The sequence below is a fragment of the Temnothorax longispinosus genome, chromosome 6, assembly GCF_030848805.1.
Source record: "Temnothorax longispinosus isolate EJ_2023e chromosome 6, Tlon_JGU_v1, whole genome shotgun sequence".
In the NCBI taxonomy this organism is placed as follows: Eukaryota; Metazoa; Arthropoda; class Insecta; order Hymenoptera; family Formicidae; genus Temnothorax; species Temnothorax longispinosus.
In genome coordinates, this window is record NC_092363.1 from 11,600,668 (window position 1) to 11,610,399 (window position 9,732).

The 9,732-nt window shown below is 38.4% G+C and overlaps 1 protein-coding gene and 1 long non-coding RNA gene across 4 annotated transcripts in view; both read right to left on the reverse strand.

Moving 5' to 3' along the window:
* LOC139814922 (sodium channel protein Nach) overlaps positions 1-9,732 on the reverse strand; it is a 364,065-nt gene that overhangs the window by 91,386 nt on the left and 262,947 nt on the right. The window lies entirely within an intron of this gene.
* LOC139815126 (uncharacterized) lies at positions 1,432-2,620 on the reverse strand. Its single transcript, XR_011732670.1, has 2 exons — positions 1,943-2,620; positions 1,432-1,589 (listed from the first exon to the last, which is right to left on the reverse strand). It is a non-coding gene; the product is annotated as an uncharacterized lncRNA (long non-coding RNA).

A 9,732-nucleotide genomic window follows, 5' to 3' on the forward strand; every position in this document is an offset into this window, starting at 1 on the left:
CAGACTGGGACGAATGGACGCCATACGCAATGTTCGCGTATAACACGACGCCACACACGGCGACCGGGTTTACACCCTTTGAATAGTATACGGGCACCGAGCGACACTACCGACGGCACTGTCGCAACCACCGAAACCAACGTATACGTATGACGATTACGCGCAAGAGCTAAAAGAAAAATTAAGAGCGACACAACGAGTTGCAAAGGAACATTTGCGAAACGAAAAATCTAAGGCCAAGGAGACGTACGACAAGAAGACAAAAGAAATCAATTTCCGAGTGGGAGACAAAGTTCTCTTGCACGACGAAACGGTGCGTAGAGGGAGATCGAAAAAATTAGAATCCCCGTGGATAGGGCCGTACGAAGTAATTGAAAAACACTCAGACGTAAATTATACGATCAAAAAGGGACGGAAAACGACGCGAGTGCACGTAAACAGGATAAAGCCCTTCTTAGAGCAATAAAGGCAGCGCAAAAGAACAAAAACAAGCAATAGAAAGCAAGCAATAGAAAGTAGGCGATAGAAAGTAGGCGATAGTAAAAACTAAGAAAAATAAGATAATAAGTACTTACCGAACATTAAACACGGCGCACCACACGGCGTCCGGTGGCCACATCCACCGTGATCTCCAGGGGGTGGATGAGCACCCATGTGCCCGGGGGTGTTAAAGCCGCCTCCAAGTAGGAGGGAGGGGGCGAGCGAGACGAGGAGGGCCCCGCACACGCACTATCGCCATCGGTAGATGCACTGACGGCACCCGCTCGCGCCGCCCTTAACCAATAGGTACGCATGCAAGCGTCGCAAGATGCCGGCGCGAAATACAGGTTACACTGAATGCACCGCATTTTAATAAAATTGATTAAAGTACTCTGGACTACGTCTCAAGAGCAACTAAACGCGCGAGGAGAGAAAAAACGCGAGGAGAAGGCATTATCAAACCAAGGTAAAAATTCGAAGAAAGGTAACATGAGTCCTTATCTTACAGGACGCTGATCGTCGTCCAGCACTTCGCGAAAAAAGCGAAACCTGAGACAGCACCATCGTACGAGATACGACAATTCAGCAGCGAGCCGGGAATATACTTTGAGAGAACCGGACAATTGCAACAGGTAGAAGCTACATGGAGACTAGCGATTAAAATCGACGTAGCAGCCCTAGGAAACCGATATCACCAACTTCAGAAATTTCTACAGCAAGCCGAAGAAGTATGCGAAACGATAATCGCAAAGGACACGCAGCAGACGTGCAAAAACATTCTCCATACGATAGAGAAAGATAACAAAAAATTAACGCAACTATTAACGCGATTACAGACTATATATAAAACAAATAACAATAAACGAGGTTTAAGGGGGTCATCCCGTGTGATGACCGTTTTTTTTAAGGTTTTTTTGCATTTTTTTGCGGCGAAATGAAAAAATACAGAGCTTCTAAATTTTTACTATATATTTATTACATCTAAAACTATATGTGTAAATTTTTTTATTTGAAAATATAGCGTCGATGGCGAGTTACATCACTGGAATGGCACCCATGTAAAAAAAAAGCAGACAAACGGTGTCCACGATTCCGGCAGACTGGTTTATCTGAAATAAAAAAGCCAAATTGCATTTTAATCTATAGATAAATGGCTATCGCGGGAACTAGGATTATTTGAAAATATTAAAAATTCAATTTTTTGCATGCTTTTAAAAATTATAACTCAAAATAACATGATTTTTTGCGACTATTTTTTTATGCGGACAGAAAACGGTTCAATATTTTTTAAAAATTCTAGTTCCCGCGATAGCCACACATGTGCTGAATCTACCATTCAAATTTTATTTAAATCCATTGAACCGTTTTCGAGAAATCATGGACACCAGTTTAAAAAATACAGTTTTGAGAAAAACGCGTTTGAAAGTTCACGTATGAATTACACCATGAAATTTTTGCTTACCACTAATCTGCTATTCCTGGTGCATAGAGTATCCCTTCCTCTTCTTCTTGAAAATTTCGTAATGCCGACTGCTCCTCCCTGGCTGAAATTCTAGCCTCTCTTGCCGCGTCGCTCATGCGCTGCTCGGAACGGCTGATCCGGGCATCGTCGCGGCGCTCTACATAAGCGTGCGCTGATCGTCCAATTGAACATCCCATCGTATGCATTATCTTAATAATGCCTTGGAAGCCTTCATTAAAGATGATGACGGCCAAAAAAGTTGCAATCTGAACTATCTGAGCGCCTGAATGTAGATGTTTCGGAGCGAACGTCTGACTAAAGGTCACGTCACTTTTACACTCTTTGCATATAACATTTGCTGAAATTGCCGAAAATACAGATGCAAATTCTAAGATACAGTACGCAAAATTCGAAGCAACAGGCACTTCCAGGTTCATGCTTCCAAGCAGTTTCTTCGCTGATGCCGACGTATAATCCAGATCATTTTCCAATGAATAACGGTTTCCTTGAAATTTTCTCTTCTTTTTTCGCTCAGCATGAGCGTGAGTTTTTCTTGTTCCTTTCTTGTCACTCATCGCAAACTTGAAACACTTGCACGGTAAAATATTACTGCTTACGACGACTCAAGAGCTATTACGCCGCTGACTGCGAAGCCAAAACTAAGCAACCGTTGCATTCAATTTGAGTTTCAAGACATCAGCATATCTCTAAATATGTGTGCGTGTGATTAGAATCGGCTTCAGGTTACAATCTGAAGGTATACAATAGCTCTTGTTATCGGCCCCGCCGAGCGCTCAACTGCGTGCTTAAACACCTTACCTTCTCACTGCTGTAACTTTTCAATGACTTCGAATTTCGGAAAATTACTTTGCCAGTATATTCTATGCATGCTCTAGATTAGATTTATGCAAAAAAAAAATCGATTTTTTGAAGCCGTCACACGGGATGACCCCCTTAATAGACGCGATCGGCACGATCAGCAAAACGCTGTTCGGCACTATGGATGCCGACGACGCAAAACATATACAGGAGCAGCTTGAACTGATACAAAATCAGCAACAGACTCTACGGCACACCGCAAAAAGTCAATTAAAGGTGATAAATGCCACAAAAGGCCACATAGAGGCCTTAGAAAAATCGTTATACCATAACGAACAATTGATGACGAACGTCACGAGACGATTACAGCTGGACACAGCACTATACGCCAGAAGAGAAGAAATAGACGAACAGTTATTAATACTAACCACAATTACAGAGGATCTAATAGAAGACGTGAAAGACACGATAGACTACCTCACATATTCGCGAGAAGGAGTCATACTCACCCGCCTATTACCAATAGAAAAAATAATAACCGAACTAAAAGAGGCAACGTTACAATTGACGCGTGGATCCCACTTTCCATTTAAAGCTAGACTAGAAAATTGGAACGAGATACAAAGCTATGTAGAAATTAACGCGTATTATGATAAACCGAACATTTATACGATAATCAAATTTCCCGTGGTAGCATACCCCGTGTATGAAATAATAAGAACGACACCATTACCTGTCTATAACCACGCGAATATTTTTACATTTTTAAGAATTACTCACAACATATTAGCAATAGATAAAGAGAATCATAATTACATAACGCTAGAGGAACGCGATTTAAACGACTGTAAACGAAACGGAATAAAATATGTATGTAACCGAAACTACCCGGTATACTTTGTAAAAGCCGACGCACCATGCGAAGTACAAGTTTACGTAAAAACGCCAGGATATGTAAACACCTGCGAGAAACGTCAAATAATGTCAAACGTAACCTTATGGATAACATTAAGCGAACCACAAACGTGGCTATTCTCAACGCCAAAAAAACAACAGCTAACAATTCAATGTAATGAACAGGCAGAACAAAAAATAGAAATAGAAAGAACAAGGAAACTAAGAATTAATGGAATTAAGTCTAGACATAAGCGACATAAATAAAGAATTGGAAAAATCCCAAGACACCCTAATAAAAAATCCCTATGTCATATATCCCGTAGGATCGACACTTACGTTAATAATTATATTAAGCATAGTAGGAATAGAAACGAGCAAGCGCCCGACCGCAGGGCGACTCAGCGATACTATACTAGAAAATAAGAAGAATGTAACCTCAGAAACAAATAAAGAAAATAAACCACCCTAATAGAAATAGAAATAGGATAAGCAGCGAAAAATTGTAGCGAAAACTACAGACCGTAGTTTCGGGAGGGATGTTGCGGCCCCAATTAATATAATAATAAAATATAAACTAAGAAAGACAAAGAGAATAATAATAGGGAACGCGACCGCGAAAGCCCGAAAGAATTACGCAACGCCGAATCAGCAAGAGATGAGTTGCGCGATCGGCCCACATACGATCGAGCAACTCAGCGATATCGAAGGACAGGACAAGGATTCAAAAGGAAGCGACAACAGGATACGAGAGGGCAATTGGAGTCTCAAAGCGACGGGCGTTTCACGCGAATAATCATTGTAACTCAGAGTGGATTAATTAAAGTTATCGTTTATTGAAAAGTGTTGTTCACCCATCCCGCCTCCTCCGTGGATAAAACGATCCCAGGTGTCCCGCCGTAAAAAGGGGGCACAACACATGTTATCAAATAAAAACAAGGTAAATAAGAGCCAAAACACATGGTCGGGCGACAATTAATAATAATTGAAAATTAATTTAATAAAACTGTAAGGGAATTATTGAGGAGACTCGCGACCCGAATTTTATTGACTCGGTATAGAACAAGTCGAAAAAGAGTACTGGCAATTACCAGACCTCTCGTATAATGTCAGGAAATATGTCAGGAAAAAATTAGGGCAGAAGAAAAAGGGTCGGTGCATAAAGCGAAATCTCGTGTAAAAAGGAGATACTTGACATATAAATAGAACGTGTAAATGACCGCTCGTCGAAAGCAAAAGCTAAGTAATATTACGGCCTATTCCGAGCAATATTAGGATGTTAATAAAAAATTATATAAAATTTAAATTTTAATCATCAAGCCAACGTTTCGACCTTACTTGGTCTTCCTCAAGGCATAAGGTGGTATTACATTCAAAGTTACATAATAATAAAAATAAAAAAATAAAAAAAATAATAATTGTTGGAGTTCACATTAGAAACATTGAAAATTATAGTCATTGCCGGTGAACAATACGACACGCAATAGAAACAAGGTCAAAGTCAATTTGAGTTAAACGTTGTCACGGGGCAAATAATTACAATAAAATGTTACCGATTACAATAAATATGGAAATGCTAATTCGGTACATTTTCTGTATATTCTAAACAGCGGTCCTCTGTAGAATTTGATTGTATCCTGGTATCAGCCATGCTCAACGTCGGAAATTATCGATGTATGTCCGATATTAAGTGGAAGTAGGGACCGATGTTAAATCAAGAACGTGTTAACGCGACTGTCCTTAGTAGCAACTGTATGTCAGGACGGAAATAATTAGATAATAACACTATATGTATTTTACTTAATATTATAATTAAAAAATAATAGACTTACATAAGTGGTCGCGTTAGACCACGAATGCAATTATCAAAAAAAAATAATTTCCGAGATGATTCATATCAAAGAACAAACCAATGAAATTAATTTGAACAAGGATACTGAATCACCTGACAGGGTCTATTTTGACATCTTAAGTGAGCTTTCTAGCTTATTAAGTAATAATCATATTTTAAAATGTATGAAACAATTTTTTATTTTTAAATGGCGGCGCTGGAGCTTTGTAAATGTAAGCGTTTTATGTCGGAAAGTGCTCTGGGGCTTGCAGCATAAGTGCAGCAAATTTTAATCTGGAATAAAAAACAAAATTTTTCATAATCTGCATGATAATAGCTAGAGAAATACACGTAGGAGATTTTTTAAATATTGCTTTTTATATAAATGTCAAGCATTTAAAAAAAAGTTAAAATTAATTTAAAATTAACTTTTTTTCAAATGCTTGCCAAACCTCATAAAATTTGAACAGTATATATTAATGTAAACACGATTTACACACCTGTGCAATTAGAAAAAATTGACCGTACCGAAGTTAAGATAATTGAAATCAAAGTTAGTACTTTTTACATGTATCACAGGTTTTACATGTATTACAGGTACAAAAACGGCTTTCGATATCATGTTTCTAATTGTAGCGATGACGATAGAAGAGACTTGTAAAAATATACTTACAAATATACAAGATCTTTGACCATCTAGTTTTGAAGTAATTGATACTTAAAGTACACACACAATTTCTGATACTAGCGGTGAACGCATATGACAGCTAACCTTTGAAATTAGCTTTGAAGTGAACCTAATCTAATAGCACACATTAGTTTTTATATATATGTACGTATGAAATTTTTACACACACATGCATAACGCGGACAATCCTAGCCAAATACTATATGTCATTTCAGTCATTTGTCTATTATTAACTTTTTGACAGTATTGTTACGGACTAACTACCTTAAGAATCGATACAATTCTTCTTGAGAGACCGTGTATCTTTACTTTATGTGATGCGACGAGTTACGAGTAGGTTAGGTACCCGAGATTTTGAGATTTCGATATAATCGTTATTACGCAGTTGGATCGGCTTTAGCATATACATACGTGTGCACTCAGTGCAGACAGTGCATTTTGCGTTCAGCGCACTCAGTTTTAACCTAGATAACCTAGAATGGATAGTGACAGATAGTGATAGTGCTGTGTTGTATTGCCGGGAAAGAGGCACGTTAAATTTCCCTTACCCAAGGGATAATAACCTCAAGAACAAAAAAAAATTTATATTGACTACAGGGAGTTAATGCCGAGATTTTGCCGAAAAAAAAGTGTATCCAAATTCGCACACGTACGTATATGCTGCTTTAAGTTGTAAAAGTTAAAGAAAACGAGAAAGTAATCTGTATCTATATGCACGTGTAACAGGCACTATTTTTCTGAAAAAATTATCGTATTTATATGCACGACAGGCACTATCGCGTAATAAAGATTTTTCCGAAGTATCTTAACTTATTACTTTTTAGTACCTACATTTTGTAGTAAAAAAGATCCTGAGAAGGAAAACCGTCGTTCATGTTCCGTTTGTTTCTAATTAATACTTAAAATATCACGATGTCAAGAAAATGATAATTAAAACGACAATTTATGGATACACATATTTCGCTTCTTACTTCAATTAGATCATATATTATATTATGTTATTTACAACTGCAATATAGTATCTCATTGATATATTATATTTAATAGAACAAATTAATAATAGTCCTTACTTGCAATTCAAGATATAATTGGTAATATGAATACCTACATAGCCCAAATTTATTCGAAAAATGTTTTGGTTTAAAGGATCACAATTAAACCAGATAACAGTTTGTGCTTTTGGTTAAAGCAGAGAATACTCTGTATTTATGCTAGAAGGGGTTATCTTACGTCCTCTCGTTTGCGGGAAAACTATTTAGTGCACTGAGAAATAAAATTTGTTAATTTCAAAAAATATTTAGTCCGATACGAGCAACTAAACATGTTAATTAGTTAACTAAACATTAGTTGTTTCAACAATTATTAAGTTGCACTAAAAAAGGTATAGTGCATTCATATCAACCTTTAAAATTTTTGAAGTGAAACTTCTTTAGGCACGGTAGTGAGTTCGATTCGCGACACAAAATCACGAATTTCGCGACACGAAAAGTGTAACGAAAATTCGACCAATAGGCGTACGGCATTAACGAGACGGGTAGAGCGAGGACTGCGTATTCTTCTTTTGGCACGGTGGTAGGTTCAATTTTGCGACACGACACGAAAAAGTGTAACGAAAATTCGACCAATAAGCGTACAAAGTGAAACTCCTTTTGGATCGGTAAGTAAGTTCGATTTTGCGACTCGAAAACGCGTCACGTAAATTCGATCAGGCGTACGGCACTGGCGAGACGGATATAGTGAGAACTGCGTGTAACACTACATTTTCGAGTTGCGGGCGGCTTGGAGTGACTAATTCCGTTGTATTGTTTTTGTATTAATTTCAGAAAAGTTATGGCAAAGCCTTGTCTTCAGAAGTTTCACTTCTAACGCGCGTGGCGACCACGCGTTCATTTTTTTAATCAAGAATTAATTAATTCAACTAATGTTTAGTTAAACTAACTAAAATGTTTAGTTGTTCGTATCGGACTAAATATTTTTTGAGATTAACAAATTTTTTTTCTCAGTGTGACTCGAAGGAGTAGATGGAGGGTATCGAAGTTCTCCCTCGCCTTTAGAAACGCGAAAAAGCGAAAAGCGAAGCGAACAAATTAAGAGGTTGACTCATCGCCCAGCACGTACCGTGTATCTCGCTGATCGCAAGACCTGGTCGTCTCCTTCGTCCTCGATCTGCACTCCATGTAATAGGCAAGCAACAATAGACAATAGATAGGCAGGCAGGCAGCCAGGCAGGTAAAGCAAGGCAATTCGTCCTAGCACCGGGTCGATCCGTGTGAGTGCCGTCTCAAGAAGAGCACTTCAAAATAAGTCTCGGATGTGATTCCGAGGACTCGTCAAGCTTAACCGTGTTCCCAAAATGAGTGTCGGACTTGTGGCTCCGAGGACTCGTCGGCGTCGTTCTGAACTGGTGCCGGGAGCGATCCTGCAAGCGTGTTGCGAGCGAGTAATTGGCTCCTCGCGAGTTAAGCGGGGAGCACACACTTCTGCACAACGCATAATGCTTAAGCATAAGAAAATTAATTGGTCTATTTCCTTATGCACATGTGTATGGACTAATCAATTTTCTTATGCTTACGCATTATGCGTTGTGCAGAAGTGTGTGCTCCCCGCTTTATCGCTACCGTTGGCGGATGAGCGATGGCAGCACTGATTGGTGAGTCACGCGTATCTGAATCGAAGTAATCGATTGCGATCTGCCGACGTTTCGCGAGATAATACAAGGCAGCGAACTTATCAACTAATGCTTACTAACTAACTATTTACAAAGCAGTACCAAACATACGCTTTTTAAAATATATAATTGAAAGAAGTTCTAAATAACATGTGATCTAATAGTAAGAAGCGAAATATATATTTATAAATTATTATTTCTTTACTTACCGACATCGTTGTGTTTTAAGTATTAATTAACAAATGGAATATGAACGATAATTTTCCCCTTCTGAGAATCTTTTTTACTATCCAAAATACACAAAATTTTAAAATTTTAAAAGAATCGGAGAGAGTTATTCTACATATTTACCTAAAGTTTTATTGAATTAGAAAATTAGTTATTAGTAGACATCAGATTTTTTATATGCAGATTAGTGGAAAAAAGCAATTAATAACTAAGATTATGATGTTAGGGGAGACCGGGGCGAAGTTGTCACTATTTTTTCTGTGCCGATTTTTAACAACAAAATAGTTTATTTTACTGAAATATAGTATACCATTGTAAAGAGTGAACCCTTGGCTAAAAATTTATATAGGCATTTTTGGTCTACGTTGCTTTGTTCAACCGGTATAGAGTAAAAACGACAAAAGTGCAAAAATCGAAATGTCAAAATTCCCGGGGCGGAGACGTCACTTTATTCTCAGACTGGATTTTAAATAAAAATACATAATTTTGTGACGATACGCGCGTTCGTCACTACAGCTACGGTCCTGGCGTCCACATGCACAGCACGTGCTTGTGCCCGAGCAGTGGGGCAGCCCCCACTTGCACCGCTCGGGGTATAAATAGGGGACTCGAGCCGGCTCGAGTCACCAGTCCTGTCCTGATCCTGATCCCGACACGACCAC